The sequence below is a fragment of the Oncorhynchus mykiss genome, chromosome 5 (genome assembly GCF_013265735.2).
Source record: "Oncorhynchus mykiss isolate Arlee chromosome 5, USDA_OmykA_1.1, whole genome shotgun sequence".
Taxonomy (NCBI): domain Eukaryota; kingdom Metazoa; phylum Chordata; class Actinopteri; order Salmoniformes; family Salmonidae; genus Oncorhynchus; species Oncorhynchus mykiss.
Genome location: NC_048569.1, coordinates 54,974,879 through 54,996,277, shown reverse-complemented (window position 1 = coordinate 54,996,277; position 21,399 = coordinate 54,974,879).

The window sequence follows — 21,399 nt, the reverse complement described above, 5'->3', positions numbered from 1 at the left end:
CCACAATCCTGTCACCTCTGAGATGGATTTTCCACCATGAAAATAACAGAAAAACAAGTCCACTTCACTGTGTGTTCACAAAGTACAGTAGCCTATAGCAAGCCAACATAATATAGCTCCCGTTGCAGCTATCGTTCATGTTGGCCAAGTTTTGGAGATTTTCATACAGATTGGTTTAAACACGGAAATTGATGCAATTTCATATGAAAGTATCTTCTTACACTACTTATCTATACAGATGGAGGATCTTAATTTGAGCCAGTTTGCCACAGCAGGAAAATGGTTCTGCAGCAACAGGAAATGTGAATTATTATGTGGATTATAATTAAGGGACATCTTTGTAGGGGTTGACAAATTTTTCTTAAGAGAAAAGTCAAAATTACCAACTTGGCAAGCCTTTTAAACCTCAAATATACTACATGGTTTACATTTCCTGCATTGCAGGAAAGTTCTTCTGCAACAGGTTGATCAAATTAAGATCTTACTTCTCAATGGTGTAAAGTACTTTTAAGTAAAAAATAATTTAAAGTACTAAAGTCATTTTTTTGGGTATCTGTACATTAGTTTACTATCTACATTTTTGACAATTCCCACTTTTACTTCACTACATTTGGGCTCCCGAGTGGTGCAGCGGTTTAAGGCACTGCATCTCAGCACAAGAGGCATCACTACAGTCCCTGGTTTGAATCCAGGCTGTATCACATCCGGTCATGATTGGTAGCCCCATAGGGCGGCGCACAATTGGCCCAGCATCGTCTGGGTTTGGCTGGGGTAGGCCGTCATTGTAAATAGGCATTTGCTCTTAACTAACTTGCCTAGTTTTTAAAAATGCATTAAAGAAAATTATATACTTTTTACTCCATACATTTTCCCTGACACCCAAAGTACTCGTTACATTTTGAATGCTTAACAGGACAGGAAAATTGTCTAATTCACACACTTATCAAGAGAACGTACATGGTCATCCCTACTGCCTCTGATCTGGCAGACTCACTAAAAACATGCTTTGTGTGTAAATTATGTCTGAGTGTTGGAGCGTGCCCCTGGCTATCCGTAAAAATAAATGTAAATGGTGCTGTCGCGTTTGCTTAATATAAGGAATTTAAAATTCTTTATACTTTTACTTTTGATACTTAAGTATATTTTTGCAATTACATTTATTCAAGTAGTATTTTACTGGGTGAGTTTCACTTTTACTTGAGTCATTTTCTATAATATTTCATATTTAATATTTATATTTATTTAGTACTTTTTCCATCACTGTTACTTCTGTAGCTCAGAGGAGATGTTTATTAACAACGTTTTTCTTCATTGGACAGTTAAAAATCACCCGAATTAGTAATACTCCAAAATACGGTCGGATCATTTTGATATTACAATTTTTGGGGAGGAAAAAGGGTTATCAAGACACTCAACTCTCCCATAACCGCTATTTGTCTGTTTGCTCTCTCTCTCTCAAGTGACACAGATGTAGGGCACACAGTAGGAAGAGGAACACAATTGTGTGGCATCCTGTCTCTTTAAGAGGGCCACCCTTCTAATCTGCCCCTATCCACTTGGGCCTCGGATTTCAAAATTCCCAGCAATCTGGAATTCTCAAATCCGTCTTGATTTTGAGAGAGCGTGTACGTGTGTTTGTGAGAAAGGAGCGAGGGGAGGCGCGGGACTGGCAAGGGTTAGTATTGGGGGGTTGCGGTTTGTTTGTGCTGTCCTTTAGAAAAAGAGCTTACGGGTTCAGCAGAAGAAACGCGGGGAGCTAATGTGAAGATTTAGGACTTTCTCGAAGACTTGGCCTCGTCTAAGCTCTGTTTGCTTGAGCCGTTTGTGGGGTCCTGCTCACACTAAACCCAGATTAATATTCCCCTCATATCCAACCAGCCCAGACATCAACTCCCTGGCCTCCCCTCGCCTCACGCCCCCATCCGCCTCCCTCTCCCCTACCTCTCCTGGCCATGATCGTTTCCCTCCTTCCCTAATCCACGTCCGCTCTCTCTCATTTTGCCCTTTATCTCGCTCTCGGTAAGCACCTTTCTCATGGCTTCTTTCCGTTAAAGGGGAGGAAACGAGAGGAGCGTAAATATATATATTTTTCTCTACCCTCCTCATAGCTCAGTATTACTGACCTCCATAGAGTGTTATCATCAAAGAGGGAGTGCTAAGCTTTGGGATTGCTTTTAGTGATGTTCAACCAGGAGAGGGGAAAAGTCTTCCTTTACGTGCTCTGTGTTGGTTTTACATGCCACTCAAGCCTCATATTAACAATGGGTATTTAGGCTGTCTGCACATTAAGGGCCATATTTGATCCACAGAAGGTTGTTTTTTCTCCTTCGAGAAGTAATGAAACATACTATGCATCAACCATGTGAGTGAGATGCTTCTGGCCTTGAATCGGAACAAAATGTGAGAGTTTGTCATCTTTCGGCTGGCTTTGAAATTAGAGGCAATCTACATACATACACTCCCATTAGATGACCAAACATTCCCTGTCCAATAACAACCTAGAGTTTTCAACTCCCCTGGTGCCATCCTATCATCAGGACAGAAGGATGCTCTACTTCCTATACCAGATATAACTGTGGTACTACATTTAGACTCTACCCACTGGGCACACACTGGTTGAATCAACATTGTTTCCACGTAATTTGCTAACGTATTTTGATGTGGAATCCAAGTAAGAAAATGCATTGGATTTAAAAAAAAATCTTCAACCAGTACTGTTTTCATCTCATTTCAACCAGCGTTGTAAACATTGAACTTAAGTTAAAACCTAAACTTAAATACATTGACTTAACCTGTCTAACAGGTTGTTACATCAGTCTAATTTCAACATCATCTTCAGAACTATGTATACGCTGAAATATGTGTGTTGCGTTGAAAATTCCATAAAGAAACCAGTGGAGGCTCCTCAGTAGAGGAAGGGGAGGACCATCCTCCTCAGTGAATTTCAGAAAAAACAAATAGTGAATCATTAAAAATGTTATCCTTTTTTAGATAAAACCATAGCAGGCTCGTGGTTCTCATCCTCTTCCATACACACAGCAATTATGACCACTTCCGGAGGACGTCCTCCAAACTATCAGAGCGCATGCAGCAGAAGGATGCTACCTAGCTGACTTTGGCTATTCAACACTGGAACTCTTTCAAGTCAAGGTAAGCTTTTGATTTTATTAATTTGTTGCCACCGGTGCCCACCAGTGTAATTGTTAAACTGCTTGATAACTTGACACTGTACTCTATGATTGTAGCGGGTTTACTAATGCGTTAGTTCTAGTAGCTATGTTGACTTGACATTAGCTAATGTGGTGACAACGATGTAGGCTGTGTGTAGCGGTTATGATATGAAGGTTTGGCTTGGAAAGGATTTTTTGCCTGGTCACAGACAGCTGATGTGTTGTGCACAAGTGAAGGGGAAAGGTGAGAGGAGGAGAGCGCGTAGAGGCGAGAAGGAATTATCCAACAATCAAAAGGATCATGCTGTTTGTGTGTGGCTGCTATGAAAGTGAACTGTGTTTGTGTGTGATCAGGGATGTATTCATTCTGCCGATTCTGTTGAAAACAAATTCTTTACAGAAGCAAATGGAACAAAACCATACCTGAATTTGTCCAATAGAAACTCTCGTTTGCAAATGATTACACCCTAGATCAGCTAAATGCAAGAAAGATTGTGCAAGGCGGTATTGAAAGTGTCAATGTCTGTCATCTTGAATACGCACATTTCTCTCGACCTGTGCACCTAAGTTATAAACTTGAATTCATAGTCTAGGTTGTAGCAACCTCATGATGGGTATAGGGAAAATTTGAGTATCATGTAATAGCGTAAACCTATTGATGTTACATTGAGCTGGGTGAATGACTGTCATCTAATATGTTGTAATAGAAATAAGGCCATGCTCATAAAAAACACGTATTGTCCTCTCTCATCTTAAACGTCACCGACCCCCACTGGTAGAATTTCATGCTTCAATCCATAGCTAGATGAATCCTGGACCAGGATCAAAGGGCAGGGCAATTTGTGACTTGTTTTGGTAATCAGTGGCTGCATTGGAGGAGAAATGGTTTCACCTCTCCTGGGCAATCAGCAGTTAGTACAGGGAGGCGTGCTCTCCACCTTTGCTAGGGAATTAGCAATTCATGTTAGTTCTTCAGTCTCTCCTGGTTTCTCAGTGGCAGATGTAAGTGGTGGTCAGATGTAAGTGGCGCTCGTGTCAGTGGCGGTTTTGTCGCAAAACTAAGACCGTCGCTGAAACAAAGGCGCTTCTGCTGTGTTGTTCTGCATAATTATTAGAGGAAGGAAAGAGAGGAAGGCTCCACACCACTCTCTCATTTGAGTATCTTACCTAGTTATTTACAGATGATCTCATTTTGCTCTTTTGTAGCTTTGTCAACTATGTGTGTGTGTGTGTTTCTATACCTGTTCTCACCTCTCCCTGTAGGTTTTACAGACGCCCCCCACCCCTTGGCTGCAACCCTTCTAATTTAGTGTACCCTGCGCGCACAACCCATGTGGAATTCCTGGTCTTTGGCAGCATTTGGAACTGCTGATCTGTGGCCAAGAACACCGAGTTCATCTCAGCCTATGCTGCCCTTCAGTCCCTTGACTTTTTGGCCCTGACGGAGAGATGGATCACCCCAGCGAACACTGCTACTCCAGCTGCTCTCTCTTCATCTATGTTTTCTCTCAAAGTCCGAGAGCATCTGGTCATGGTGGTGGTGGCGTAGGTCTACTAATTAGGTCTGGAAATGTTATCTTTTCTCCCTCTCTCACCTGTCCATCTCCTTAATTGAATACCATGCTGTCACTGTCACTTGTCCACTCAAGCTTAACAATATTTTCATATATCGCCCACCAGGTGCCATTGGAGAGTTCCTCGATAAGCTTGAGACCTTGATAGGCTCTTTTCCTGACGATGGCTCACCGCTCTTAATACTTGGCAACTTCAATCTCCCAATGTCTGCCTTTGATTCATTTCTTTCCAACTCTCTCTTTCCCCTCCTTTCCTTTTTTGACCTCACCCTTTCAACTCACAAGGCAGGCAATACACTTGACCTCATCTTTACTAGAGGCTGCTCGTCTACTAGTCTTACTGCAACCCCCTCCAAGTCTCTGATCACTACTTTGTTTCCTTTTCTGTCTCCCTTTCCTCCAACCCTAACCACACAGCCCCTACCGAGGTGGTCATGTGCCGTCGCAATCTTTACTCTCTCTCTCCCACTACTTCCTTCTCTTCTATCCTTCCATCTCTCCCTTCTGCTAAATCCTTCTGTCTCCTGATTCGGCCTCTTCGACCCTACTCTCCTCCCTTTCTGCATCCTATGACTCGCACGGTCCCCTTTCCTCCCGGGTCGGCGCTCCCCTCCTGCTCCATGGCTGAGTGACTCATTGCGAGCTTACAGAACAAGGGCTGCGGGCAGCGAAAACTAAACTTCCGGAGGACCAATCATCCTTTCACTCCCTCCTCTCTTCCTCTGTATCCGCTGCTAAAGCCACTTTCTACCACTCTGAATTTCAAGCGTCTGCTTCTAACCCTAGGAAATCCTCCCTCTTCGTCCTCCTTCTCTACGGACAACTTTGTCAACCACTTTGAAAAAAAGGTTGACGACATCCGCTACTCATTCACTTAGCCTATTGGTCTCACTCACACAGAACTTCCCTATGCCTTGACCTCTTTCTCCCCTCTCTCTCCAGATGACATCTTGCGACTAGTGAGGTCTGGCCGCCCGACAATCTGCCCGCATGACCCCATCCCCTCCTCCCTTCTCCAGACCATATCTGGAGATCTTCTTCCTTCCCTCACTTCCGTCATCAACTCATCCTGACCACTGGCTGCATCCCCTCTGACTTCAAAATGGCCCAAGTTGCTCCCCTCCTCATGAAACCAACACTTGACTCATTCAAAATATACACCTGCATCCCTTCTTTTCTTTCCAAAACATTTGAGCATTGCTGTCTTTGATCAACTTTCTAATTATCTCTCTCAGAATTATCTTCTTGACCCTAACCAGTCAAACTTCAAGATGGGTCAATCAACAGAGACTGCTCTTCTCTATGTCAGAGGCTATCCGCACTACCAAAGCTGACTCCCTCTCTTCTGTTCTCATCCTCCTAGATCTGTCCGCTGCACTCCGTGAACCATCAGATCCTCTCCACCTTCTCAGGGCTGGACGTCTTAGGCTATGCACACTCTTGGATTGCATCCTACCTGGCAAGCCACTCCTACCAGGTGACGTGGAGAGGATCTGTGTATGCACCACATACTCTCACTGCTGGTGTCCCCCAGGGCTCGGTTGTAGGCCCTCTCCTCTTCTCTCAACTACTTTTCTCCTTCTGACACCCAGGTGGCGTCACGCATCTCTGCGTGCCTGTCGGATATCTCAACTTGGATGTCGGCCCACCACCTCAAGCTCAACCTCGAGAGACGGAACTGCTCTTCCTCCCGGGGTAGGCCTTGCCCACTCAAAGACCTCTCCATTACGGTTCAACTCCACAGTGTTGCCCTCCCAGAGTGCAAAGAACCTTGGCGTGAACCCTGTCATTCTCTGCAAACATCAATGCAGTGATCCGCTCCTGCAGGTTTATGCTCTGCAACATCCGTAGAGTATGACCCTACCTCACACAGGAAGTGGCGCAGGTCCTTATCCAGGCACTTGTTCTCTTCTGTCTGGACTACTGCAACTTGCTGTTGGCTGGGCGCCCTGCTTGTGCCATCAAACCCCTGCAACTTACCGCAGCCCTACACCCAAACACGAGCACTACAATCTGCCACTTCAGGTCTCTTGGCCTTCCCACCCCTATGTGAGGGCAGCTCCCGCGCAGCCCAGTCCAAGCTCTTCTCTGTCCTGGCACCACAATGGTGGAACCAGCTTCCCCCTGAAGCTGAGTCCCTGCCCATCTTCCGAAAACATCTGAAACCCTACCTCTTCATAGAGTATCTTACATAATCCTCCTCCTCACCTCGACCCCCCCCCCATTAAAAAAAGCAATAGATTTTTTTTAAAGACACCTAACTAGCTCTGACTCTACTGATACCTAAATGATTGAGGAAAAATGTATTTTCTATGTCTGGGATATGTGGTTTCCCATCTATCTTAAGATGAATGCACTAGCTGTATGTCACTCTGGATAAGAGCATCTGCTAAATGACTAAACGTCCCTGTGGAACATTCCAAATCTTTTTAATCTCTTATTCATTATACACTGAGTGAACACCTTCATTATATTGAGTTGCTCCCCCTTTTGCCCTCAGAACAGCCTCAATTCTTCGGGGCATGGACTCTACAAGGTGTTGAAAGTGTTCCACAGGGATGCTGGCCCATGTTGACTCCAATGTTTCCCACAGTTGTGTCAAGTTGGCTGGCTGTCCTTTGGGTGTTGGACCATTCTTGATACTCACAGGAAACTGTTGAGTGTGAAAAACCCAGCAGCACTGCAGTTCTTGACACAAACTGGTGCAATCTGGCACCTACTACCATACCCCATTCAAAGGCACTTCATTCTCTTGTCTTGCCCATTCACCCTCGAATGGCACACATACACAATCCATGCCTCAATTGTCTCAAGGCTTAAATCCTTCTTTGACCTGTCTCCTCCCCTCCATCTATACTGATTGAATTGGATTTTATAACAAGTGCTTTCACCCGGATTCACCTGGTCAGTTTATGTTGATACAATGACGTTGATTCAAACATACCATTTTACTATCAACATAACAAGGCCAAATAAAATCGAATCAAATAAAAAATACAATGTACACATTTCTGTGGAGTTTAACGCAATTTCAATGTGCACATTGTTCTGATGATTATATTAAGTACATGTTTTACCCTCATTTCTATTTTATGAAATAAGATGAGAACAGTACTGGTTGTTTAAAAAAAAATATACACAGCTCAAAAAAATAAAGGGAACACTTAAACAACACAATGTAACTCCAAGTCAATCACACTTCTGTGAAATCAAACTGTCCACTTAGGAAGCATAACTGATTGACAATAAATTTAACATGCTGTTGTGCAAATGGAATAGAAAACAGGTGGAAATTATAGGCAATTAGCAAGACACCCGCAATAAAGGAGTGGTTCTGCAGGTGGTAACCACAGACCACTTCTCAGTTCCTATGCTTCCTGGCTGATGTTTTGGTCACTTTTGAATGCTGGCGGTGCTTTCACTCTAGTGGTAGCATGAGACGGAGTCTAGAACCCACACAAGTGGCTCAGGTAGTGCAGCTCATCCAGGATGGCACATCAATGTGAGCTGTGGCAAGAAGGTTTGCTGTGTCTGTCAGCGTAGTGTCCAGAGCATGGAGGCGCTACCAGGAGACAGGCCAGTACATCAGGAGACGTGGAGGAGGCCGTAGGAGGGCAACAACCCAGCAGCAGGACCGCTACCTTCGCCTTTGTGCAAGGAGGAGCAGGAGGAGCACTGCCAGAGCCCTGCAAAATGACCTCCAGCAGGCCACAAATGTGCATTTGTCTGCTCAAATGGTCAGAAACAGACTCCATGAGGGTGGTATGAGGGCCCGACGTCCACAGGTGGGGGTTGTGCTTACAGCCCAACACCGTGCAGGACGTTTGGCATTTGCCAGAGAACGCCAAGATTGGCAAATTCGCCACTGGCGCCCTGTGCTCTTCACAGATAAAAGCAGGTTCACACTGAGCACATGTGACAGACGTGACATAGTCTGGAGACACCGTGGAGAACGTTCTGCTGCCTGCAACATCCTCCAGCATGACCGGTTTGGCGGTGGGTCAGTCATGGTGTGGGGTGGCATTTCTTTGGGGGGCTTGACTGCCATTAGGTACCGAGATGAGATCCTCAGACCCCTTGTGAGACCATATGCTGGTGCGGTTAGCCCTGGGTTCCTCCTAATGCAAGGCAATGCTAGACCTCATTTGGCTGGAGTGTGTCAGCAGTTCCTGCAAGAGGAAGGCATTGATGCTATGGACTGGCCTGCCCGTTCCCCAGACCTGAATCCAATTGAGCACATCTGGGACATCATGTCTCGCTCCATCCACCAACGCCACGTTGCACCACAGACTGTCCAGGAGTTGGCGGATGCTTTAGTCCAGGTCTGGGAGCAGATCCCTCAGGAGACCATGCGCCACCTCATCGAGAGCATGCCCAGGCGTTGTAGGGAGGTCATACAGACACATGGAGGCCACACACACTACTGAGCCTAATTTTGACTTGTTTTAAGGACATTACATCAAAGTTGGATCAGCCTGTAGTGTGGTTTTCCACTTTAATTTTGAGTGTGACTCCAAATCCAGACCTCCATGGGTTGATAAATTTGATTTCCATTGATAATTTTTGTGTGATTTTGTTGTCAGCACATTCAACTATGTAAAGAAAAAAGTATTTAATAAGAATATTTCATTCATTCAGATCTAGGATGTGTTATTTTAGTGTTCCCTTTATTTTTTTGAGCAGTGTATATTCCACATCACAATACATTGAAAATGACATTAAAACAACATTGACTCAACCAGTGTGTGCCCAGTGGGTATTTTGCCACTTAGAGCCATCTTACTGTTCCATAAATGAAACAATAGTCATTCTAATATACGTTAGTGCTTAAACGTAATCACCCAGATGAACAGAATGTGGCACCCCATTTGAAAGATTAGACTTATTAAAAAGAAGAAAAAACTCCAGAAAAAAAAAAAATAAAATCTTGATGAAAATGAAGAATGTGGTACCCAAACAAAGGTCATGCCTCCATATATTCCACCCGGTCTCTATACAACTCCCTCAACTGTTCACAGCAAAGCAGCACAAGCAGACAAAACAGCCTGAGAATCCGCTGCATGCGCAGAGCCACTTTACTGCGTTCAGCTGCACTTTACTGCAGCTTGTTTCACCGACTCTGCAGCCTCTCAACAGATTGTCACCCAAAAGCCTTTTCTTTTGCCCTCTTTTTCTCTCTCTCTCTCTCTCTCTCTCTCTCTCCCTTGTTCTTTTTCCTCCTTTCTGGATCAAGCCTCTGGGAGAAGAATGAGACACAATTGGAGCCCAGAGAAAGAAGAGAGGGAAAAGAAGGATGAGTTGAGCGTGCTAAAGAGGCAGCCTAAACCCATTACCTAAGTGTCTTTTATCTTCCCATGTGCTTTTGTTGTTTAATCAGCTTTGTATCTCTTCAAATCCTGGATTGAGATAACAAACAAACGGATGAGCCCAGCAACGTGCCGAGGGAAAAAGCCTATTCCCTGGCACACAGAGGGAGAGAGAGAACGAGAGAGGCACAGCGCTGCATAGTGGTCAGAGTGGAAAATACTACTGGACTGGTTCTTCCGCCTGATTGACCCTCTCTGGACTGGTCCTAACCACTACTTCCACTTTCTATTTCCTTTATTTTACTTCCTTGTGATTACAACAGGAAAGTGAGTGACTGGTGTATCTAGTAGGGGTGGGGGGGGGGGGGGGGGGGGGGGGGGGTGTAAAGCCACAGCTCACAGATTTGCACTCTCTCTCTTCATCCATGATTCCTTTGGCGTTTTCTCCTTGCGAAAAGGAGGATTGTAGATTACGGCTGGCATTCCAAGCCCAGTGAGAGCTGAGGACTGGGAATCACTGCGCAAAGAGAGGACTTTAAAAGAGGAATGTTCTAACAATAGTGGTCAGCCTTATCTGATTCATTATTGAGACTCTGGATGAGGTTTGTGTCTTTGATGCTAAGGGCCCAAAAATAGAAATCTTAGACCAGGATTCAAGGCCCCTATTCAAATGACCTTCCGTATAGGCATTTAATGACTCGCATGGAAAAGTCGTATATTCAAGATTTTATATGGGATGTCACATGCTGTGTTGTTTGACCCGGGATGGGACTTTCTTTTAAGGCCTTCTTACTATGAATGGCTTATGAGTGACTTCTCATGAGTCACACACACACACACACACACACACATACACACACCTCTTCCCCACACACCGTCTGGGAATGTTTTTTGGGGGTAATAGCCCTCATTTGTTATTGCCCCACTCCCCCTCGTCTCGTTCCCGTCTCGGTTCAGCAGGTGCACAGCCAAAGCGCCCCCCCCCCCCCCCCCCCCCCCCCCCCCCCTTCCCCGACAATGTCACACAATTACCTCTTAACTGCTCAAACAAATAGAGCGACCCACAGAGTGACATCAAATCAAAACTGTCACAGGTGATTGAGTCTAGTCATCAAGGCGACCCCGCACCCGGCGCTGTCCGCTATACCTGTCAGGCGAATGAAGAGGGGAGACGACATCGTTTCATAATAGACTCCTAATAATGTAGAAAACACCCTCCTTTTTTTCTTCACTCGACTCATTTTAAAGTTGGGCACGGTAAGAGATGCAACGCCCTTCTTTTTAGTCTCTCTCTCTCTCTCTCTCTCTCTCTCTCTCTCTCTCTCTCTTGCTCTCTCACTCACTCGCTCTCTGGGCTTGGGATGGAGAGAGGAGGAAATGGTCTTGTTTGGAGTAATGATAGGGAAAATGATAGAGGGCAGATTGAAATTTCCGTCCCCTCTGAACCATGCCGGCTCTGCTCCTGAAAAGACATTGGATACTAATGGGGTTAGATCAGATAGGGTGGAGGTTCCAGGTCCGCATCCCAAATGGCACCCTATTCCCTATTTAGTGCACTTTTGTTTTTACCTGGGCTCGTAGAGCTCTGATCAAAAGTACTGCACTATATAGGGAATAGGGTGCCATTTGGGACGCAGATCTAGTAAACTCGGCCACTGCTCTGCCATATACACACAGCTAATGGACAGCACAGACAACTTTTATGGGGGAAATGCAATGACACAATCCGAGGGTGACTCCCTTATGATTAGGTGAGGTTGCGTTTGGTGTAATGTGAATGTGAAAGGAATACATAGACAATAAGGTGGTGTTCACCCATGGTTCATTTGAATGCAATGACTGCCACTGTTTGCATTAACCTAGGAAAAGGAACCTGAACCAGATCTCCACATGTTCTTTCTCTCACACAACTACAGCAGTTAGCCTTACACTGGGAGAGCAGATCACAGAACACAGGTACTGAGAGAGATAGAGGGAAGGAGAGAGGGAGATGGCAGGAGAGGGAGAGGACAGGAGAGAGAGAGAGGGAGGGAGAGAGGTGGAGAGAGGCAGAGGGAGAGCGCAGGAGAGAGAGAGAGAGAGAGAGAGAGAGAGAGTGAGCGTGAGAGAGAGAGAGAGATATGGAACAGGAGTAAATTAAAGAAGATAGAGTATGTGATAGAGAAAAGAGAGAGAAAAGCAAAGAGACATTAGCGACAAGATGATGTCAGCGTCTGATGTAAATTGGAGAGTGACATAGTCAACAGACACGGCTGACTTGTCACCATGGCAGCGCAATGCGGTGACACTGACAAATGGAATATTTTCGGAGGACTTAATCAGAGGAAATGGGCTTTGGTCTGCAGGTGACACCGGTCCCGCTCCAACGCTCACACAAAGAAAACTGATTGCCTGCCTCCAAAACCCCCACCATCCCTCCATCTCTCTTTCATTCTTTCCCTCTCTCTTTCCCTTTCTCTCTTTCTTACTCTTTCCCCCTCTCTCACCCCCTTTCTCTCTCTTCTTCTCTCTCTCTAATCTCTCTCTCTAATCTCTCTCTCTCTCTCTTTCTCCATCACCACTTTCTCTCCTACTCCCCGTACATCCCACTCTGGGGTGGAGAAGTTCACTAGGGGGAAGTAGCAGCCATCCGATTCAAGAAGAGGACGTCAGTGAAAGTCTAATGCAACGAAAGCGATAAAGACAGGTATAGTGAATGTTGATTATCTCTGAATAAAAATAGACGTATTCACTCAGAAGCAAAAGACACTAAACTCTGCTACAGAGCAGACATGAAGTCAAGACCCATGTTCCTTGTCTAATAGTCGTGAGTGAGGCTTTAGGCCTTTCAAGGTCCACTTGTCCCAATTATCACAAAGCAGAGAAAGGCTAGTCTGATCTCCTCTCCAGGCCTCCTCCCCACCTCCTCACCCACAGTGGCCTGGCTGTACCTCCATCAAGGACTCCCCATCTCTCTCTCTCTCTCTCTCTCTCTCTCTCTCTCTCTCTCTCTCTCTCTCTCTCTCTCCCCCCAACGATTGTCTGCCTGCCCCTCCACCTATTCCGACCCAGGACTCCCCATCTCTCTCTCTATCTAGCTCTCTAACTCGCATGTGACATCACACACTGTGTGGTCACCTGCAGCTGAGTGAGTGGAGAGTGACCTGGGCCTCGCATGTGACATCTGTTGGGGATTAATCAGAATAGTTGGGTAACATAGATAAGATGTTTTATTTTTATTGCACACTTATGTGAGATATGTCATTAGAATGTCTATTTTTGGATAATACTGTTGGCCGGTTGCAGTTATCTGTTCTCTGTCAGGGTTCAGTTACTTGGGCCGCAGAGAGGGGAGAGGTCAAGCTTGTCTTCATATGTAAACATATCTTTTAAACCATGTTAAGGGATGATTGAGGGGGAACCAATTATCTCTTGGCTCCACAATGTCTGTGTGCTAGTCACTGTGTCTCTGTGATCTTGTCCAGGAGGGGTGTATTTGATATATGCCTGTTGATGAGGTTTTGTTTTATGGTCCTGAGAGCGAGATAAGAACATAGTTTAGGAGACAAAGCTGAACGATCATTTATAGCCAATGCTGTCTGGCTATGTGTGTCTTTGCTATAAAGGATCTCAGTTGCAATGTGTAAGGACTCTCAGAGAATTAATTTATAGACATTGAATTGATCTGAGAGTCACAGGGTTGTGATGGAGCTCATATAATTAAAGATGGACTTTATGATAACTCTGACTTGTGTGTGGTTTGCTCTCATGATTTGGTAAATACAGGAAATTTCCACTACATTTGGCGACGAGGATGGGATGTGAATCTTCACTCGGTGACCGTACCTGACGATCTAGGTAAATAAATTGTGCACGAGGGATCCCCCAAACTTGGGATCTTAGGGAAACCACACTTCGGGAACGAAGCAGATGGACCAACCTTTGATCTGAGAGGAGGCGAGCCGAGTGGATACCAGTTTTTTTTAAAGAAAAAGGTGAGCGAACCACACACAGATTTGAAGTCAAGTTTTTTAAATATGCCTGTCACGTATACTCTGAGCGTGAATTCCTTTGTAAGGAAGGCACCTTGGTGGCGTAAGCAGGGCCGAGTCAGGGGAGAGTAATCTGAAAGTTTGTGGACTCAAAAGATACTCTGCCACTGTCCGGTTGCGAGTGACCAAGAGCTGTCCTGACACTGAATTGATCACAGTGTGGATTGGTGTGGTCTGTAGGGGTGAGGGGCCAGGGGACTGTGTATTCTAGGTGAAACATGGAACTTGGTGAAGCCCTATTGGAAGAAGGACCTCATTCTGTGCATCTGTGGGTGATCCTTAAAGTTCTGTGTGAGTACCTTTCTTAAGTTTTATATGGATTCTGTGAATTATTTGAAATTATGATAAATTGTATGTGTGTATAATCAATTACTAGAGATTTGATAAAGTAATGCTGAGAATAATTAGATACAATTTAAACCACCCATTCGTAGACGTACGTAGGTTTTGAGTTGGTATCTCTTTAATGGATAATTTGATAAAGATGAATTGAAATACGTTGCATAAGTAAACATAATCTACTTTTATTAAAAGGCGCAATATCTGTTTCCTAGTCATTAAATGTCGATTTTATTCTTTGATTGCTAATCTATTCATTTGGCATTTGAGAATCATAGCTGGAGTAACGTTTGTACTATTAATCTTGGGCTATTATTCTTCTGGGAATTGCCGATAGTGACGTGTCTTGATTTTACTTGTAAAGTGGGTTTATTTGCGGAGAATCTTAGTTGTTTACATAGCATTGGTGGTTCCATGGTAGAATTCTCGCCTGCCAGGGTTCCGTTCCCAGTCAATGTGCTAACTGAATTCTGAGTTTTTGATTGTAAATAATCTATTTGTATGTTTTGCCTGGAAAGTTATGGTCGCTAGTGTTTGTATAAAATATAAACTGAACGTTTTAATAGCTTGTTTGGTTCAAATTGATAGAATGGATAAATTGAACGTTTTCAATAGATTGTTTAGGTTAAATTGATAGACTAATTCAACTTAAAATAATAACAAAGCGAATTTTGATGCAAGACGATGTCTGTTCACTTAATTATCTGCTTGAATAATGTATTGAGAATTGAGTCGTATTTAAATTACTGTATCAATAGAGAAGACAGTTACCTAAGTTAAAGAAATTCTGAATATTAGCGATAGAAAGTGATTACTGAAATTATTTTCATTCTTATAGATTGACTGAAGCATGTTATAATTTTGGCGCTGCGTGTGTTATTTTTAAAGAAATAGAATACATTTCAGAAGTGTGAAGAGCAAAGAGAAGAGTAAGTTCTAAAGTTTGGTTTTAAAGCTTACGATAGAGGTAAGGAAAAACATTGAAATGGGAGGGGTTATATTTTTGCCCACTGTGAGAATGGATTCTGATGGTTATTGATTCTTGGTTTGATTGTTTAGGTAACGCCAGTTAATTTGAGCAGGAAAGTTCATGTAGTCTAACATTATAGTATGTTTCCATTATGTGGAACAATGTCAGGTCATTAAAGTTGATTGCTGGTTGAGTAGTTTGAGAGCCTGTTGGCAAAAGACTGAATGGGTATGAATGTTGAAAAGCAAGCTTGGGCCAAACTAGTAAACTAGTATGTTAAGTGGGGGAGTATCATAGATTTTAATTATAGTGTTGTTACCGCAATAGTCAAAACAATTTCATATGTTTTGGGAAATTAGCTAGGTTGAATTTGGTTATTTGAGTTCCTTTTTTATTTGCTTTTTAAAAGAAAGGTTGGAATCAAGTATGATGCCTTGGTACTTAAAATCAGATACCACCGGGAGCGTTTCCCCTGATACAAAGACATCTGTCTCAGGGGCATCAGTAGTTGTTTTTTGAGGAACATGCAGACTGTGTTTTATTTTATTGAGATGAGCCTCTGAACATGAGTCTCTGAGCAATTTTGTCATCTGAACCATTATAGTAGTGAGTTCTTGTGTAGTTTGTTATTTGCATGAATTTATCACTGTATCATCTGCATACATTGGAACTTCAGACCCTGTACAGACTAAAGGAAGATTATTAATGGATGTGCAGAACAGTATTGAACTTTGGGGAATTAAAACTTTGGATATGAGTGGAAAAAAGTTTTTTTTGATTTTTACGATGATGAGACAGCGCCAACTTTTGATCGGATCGTTTTTACAAAATGTATATCAACAGGTTGAAATGATTAGATTGCTGATTAAAGGGGTTTGTTTATTTGTTTATGGTTTGTTTTAGGAGTTGATTTAACTTAATTAAACAGTGTATTCTGATGTGTTTGAGTAGGATTCTTTCTTCCGGGATGGATGGAAATGATCTACATATGTAAGTTGAAGGAGCCATGGGAGAACACGTCTACATTTTTATTAAATGCCTGGGATTAAATTACTGATTTCTTACGCTGAGAAATGTACTACGTTTGCGACAGAGGAAAAAGTATTTAGATAGTAAGGATAATTGTATCTAAGGGTAACATGTTCAATTAAGCATGCATATACATTGATGTTGATTAAAACGTATGATTAATGATTTGAGGTACAGTGGAATTATCATTAGGTTTGGTTTATAGTTCACGTTTGAGTTTCTGAATCGATGTAGTGTAATGAATACTAACTAAGTGTTTTGTGTTTTCTCTGGGAAAATGGGTATTTCATTGTCTCTCTTTGGAATGTTTCCAGGGACTATACTCTTGGGGAGAGTGAGTGAGATTGAGGCCATAAACTACCACATTGAAAAGGGCCTGGAAGTTTTTGTTTTAGTGCAAAGGTATCTTAAAGGGGCACTCACCACATGGGATTTAAATGAGTTTTTATTTTCTGAGTTTTAATTACACACGTTAATTATTTTGATAAAGGAATGTTCTGGGAACCAGGGATACAACATGTAGGAACTATTTGACTATTGTTTGCAATTTGTTTAATATAGTGAAAAACACTGCTTTGAAGGGTTTTGTGTGTCCTATGACCTTCTGATGACCTTCCGTTGTGGCTTGATCACCCCGCATTGGGAAGCCATTTGGATAATGAATTTATGGTCATTTGTAATACTGCTTTCAAGATAATTTGTGTAATTGGTAAATATGTTTGAGTTTGTAGTTCTTAGCCATATTTGTAATTTGGACCACTGTGAAGAGGGAGAGGGCATTGCTTTTAACTAAGGGTATGCTGCTTTAAGTCTATTTTCCTATGACCATAGGTGTCACCCCCTGGTCTTAGTATTCTTTGTTCTCTTTATTATTTCGGTTAGGCCAGGGTGTGACATGGGTGATTTATGTGGTGTGTTTTGTCTAGGGGTTTTGTAGTTTATGGGATTGTGTTTAGTTAAGTATTCTAGGTAAGTCTATGGTTGCCTGGAGTGGTTCTCAATCAGAGACAGGTGTTTATCGTTGTCTCTGATTGGGAACCATATTTAGGCAGCCATATTCTTTGGGTATTTCGTGGGTGATTGTTTCCTGTCTCTGTGTTTTGCACCAGTTAGGACTGTTTTTGATTTTTTTCACATTTCTTGTTTTGTATATTGTTCTATTTTCATCTTTCATTAAAGATGTATAAAGATAACCACGCTGCATTTTGGTCCTCCTCTCTTTCACCAGAAGAAAACTGTAACAATAGGGGTCAAATCATTTTTCTTTTGAGTTTTTTTTTTAGTTTAGTGATTTTAATTTGATTAGGTTAGTTGAAATTTTGTTTTATATATTTTTTTCAGTTTTGTTTTACATTACTCTCATACGGAGAGATATGTGTAAAACATGGGGGAGGATTCAGTTTTTTGAAGGTTTGAAGTTATACACCTGAAGGGATATGTGAAGGAGTGTATTGTATTGTTGTGTTTGTTTTGTTCTATTCCCGAGGGGTATAGGTCTAACTTCTTGATCCTTGGCTCTACGATGGAGTTGACAGTGAGATGGGGAGTATAATCCAATTTGAAAGAATAGTTTCAATAGAATGTATTGATATTCTCTGTGAAATATGTTTAGATATGTGTATTAAGAATAATTGGTAAAAGTAATAATTTATCATGTAGTTAATGAACTGAACTAAACTGTTGTTCTGATCTGTTCTTTCGAGGTTATCATGAAAAGTGACATCAGACGGTATCTTAATGCATGGAAGAGATAATTGGACCGAATAGTGTGTGTACCTGAAAACCTCCTCTAACTGGCTGAAGAAGAGTGACAAGGCGTTGAAGAAGGCCTTCCGAACCACTTCTACCGAGAGAAAAGAACCAAGACAGAAATTGGTGTACAGTATCAGATCTAAGCTGTCAACTGCTTTTCTTTCATGTTTCATGTTTATGGACAAGACATGAGTGGTAAAGGTGAGACATTGAAATTGGAACATTATCATGGGCCGTCCACTTTGAACTGTAAAGCTATCTGAAGAAGAACGAAAGAGACGCCAGAAGAATCAGTGCCTGAGAGGGGGGGTTGGTCAACTGTGCCAATAAAATTGTTTATACTTTTGTGGTAACAGGTTGATTGAAGAGGTCTACACCATGTAAATTGTAGTAATTTAGATTTAGAATGCATTGAGATACTGATCTGTATTATAATCATGATTACGTTAATAGTAGAATTATGGGATAATTATACTGAATGTATATCTGCTAATATTGATGTGTGTTAAATTGAGGTTTTTACTTTGAGTGATAAGACAAATTTGAATCACTGAGGAATGCCATTCTAAGTTTTGGTTGGATAAATAGTTGGGTTGTTAATAATGATTTGGAATATGAATGATTTCCCTGACCTGTTCTCTATTCCTGAGTATATTTCTGAGCATGAGGATTTAGAGGGATGTCTGTTCTATATGTTGTGAGGAGGCCTGTGTTTAGATACTGGCTCTCATGTAACTTAGGGAGCATTTCTATGTTATGTTTTTATTTTCCTCAAATGGATTATTCTGTGTTATTAAACATGTGCAAGTTTGTCTTGTAGAATAAAGGTTGTAAGCTTAGGTATTTGACATTGAGGGGATTTTATTTTTTTACATTTTATTTTAAATATTGTGTAAGGTGCCATGTTACTATTCTGATTCTTAAGAAGGGACTGAGTCCCTTGAGAGGGGCGTGTTGGGGATTAATCAGAATAGTTGGGTAACATAGATTATGTTTTATTTTTATTGCATGCTTATGTGAGATACAGTGCCTTGCGAAAGTATTCGGCCCCCTTGAACTTTGCGACCTTTTGCCATATTTCAGGCTTCAAACATAAAGATATAAAACTGTATTTTTTTGTGAAGAATCAACAAGTGGGACACAATCATGAAGTGGAACGACATTTATTGGATATTTCAAACTTTTTTAACAAATCAAAAACTGAAAAATTGGGCGTGCAAAATTATTCAGCCCCTTTACTTTCAGTGCAGCAAACTCTCTCCAGAAGTTCAGTGAGGATCTCTGAATGATCCAATGTTGACCTAAATGACTAATGATGATAAATACAATCCACCTGTGTGTAATCAAGTCTCCGTATAAATGCACCTGCACTGTGATAGTCTCAGAGGTCCGTTAAAAGCGCAGAGAGCATCATGAAGAACAAGGAACACACCAGGCAGGTCTGAGATACTGTTGTGAAGAAGTTTAAAGCCGGATTTGGATACAAAAAGATTTCCCAAGCTTTAAACATCCCAAGGAGCACTGTGCAAGCGATAATATTGAAATGGAAGGAGTATCAGACCACTGCAAATCTACCAAGACCTGGCTGTCCCTCTAAACTTTCAGCTCATACAAGGAGAAGACTGATCAGAGATGCAGCCAAGAGGCCCATGATCACTCTGGATGAACTGCAGAGATCTACAGCTGAGGTGGGAGACTCTGTGCATAGGACAACAATCAGTCGTATATTGCACAAATCTGGCCTTTATGGAAGAGTGGCAAGAAGAAAGCCATTTCTTAAAGATATCCATAAAAAGTGTTGTTTAAAGTTTGCCACAAGCCACCTGGGAGACACACCAAACATGTGGAAGAAGGTGCTCTGGTCAGATGAAACCAAAATTGAACTTTTTGGCAACAATGCAAAACGTTATGTTTGGCGTAAAAGCAACACACCTGAACACACCATCCCCACTGTCAAACATGGTGGTGGCAGCATCATGGTTTGGGCCTGCTTTTCTTCAGCAGGGACAGGGAAGATGGTTAAAATTGATGGGAAGATGGATGGAGCCAAATACAGGACCATTCTGGAAGAAAACCTGATGGAGTCTGCAAAAGACCTGAGACTGGGACGGAGATTTGTCTTCCAACAAGACAATGATCCAAAACATAAAGCAAAATCTACAATGGAATGGTTCAAAAATAAACATATCCAGGTGTTAGAGAATGGCCAAGTCAAAGTCCAGACCTGAATCCAATCGAGAATCTGTGGAAAGAACTGAAAACTGCTGTTCACAAATGCTCTCCATCCAACCTCACTGAGCTCGAGCTGTTTTGCAAGGAGGAATGGGAAAACATTTCAGTCTCTCGATGTGCAAAACTGATAGAGACATACATATCGCAGCAAAAGGTGGCGCTACAAAGTATTAACTTAAGGGGGCTGAATAATTTTGCACGCCCAATTTTTCAGTTTTTGATTTGTTAAAAAAGTTTGAAATATCCAATAAATGTCGTTCCACTTCATGATTGTGTCCCACTTGTTGTTGATTCTTCACAAAAAAATACAGTTTTATATCTTTATGTTTGAAGCCTGAAATGTGGCAAAAGGTCGCAAAGTTCAAGGGGGCCGAATACTTTCGCAAGGCACTGTATGTCATTAGAATGTCTATTTTTGGATAATACTGTTGGCTGGTTGCAGTTATCTGTTCTCTGTCAGGGTTCAGTTACTTGGGCCGCAGAGAGGGGAGAGGTCAAGCTTGTCTTCATATGTAAACATATCTTTTAAACCATATTAAGGGATGATTGAGGGGGAACCAATTATCTCTTGGCTCCACAATGTCTGTGTGCTAGTCATCTGTGTCTGTGTCTCTGTGATCTTGTCCACTGTGATCTTGCTATATGCCTGTTGATGAGGTTTTTTTTTATGGTCCTGAGAGCGAGATAAGAACATAGTTTAGGAGACAAAGCTGAATGATAATTTATAGCCAATGCTGTCTGGCTATGTGTGTCTTTGCTATAAAGGATCTCAGTTGCAATATGTAAGGACTCTCAGAGAGTTCATTTATAGACACTGAATTGATCTGAGAGTCACAGGGTTGTGATGGAGCTCATATAATTAAAGATTGACTTTATGATAACTCTGACTTGTGTGTGGTTTGCTCTCATGATTTGGTAAATACAGGACATTTACACTACAGATCACACACTGTGTGGTCACCTGCATCTGAGTGAGAGGAGAGTGACCTGGGCCTC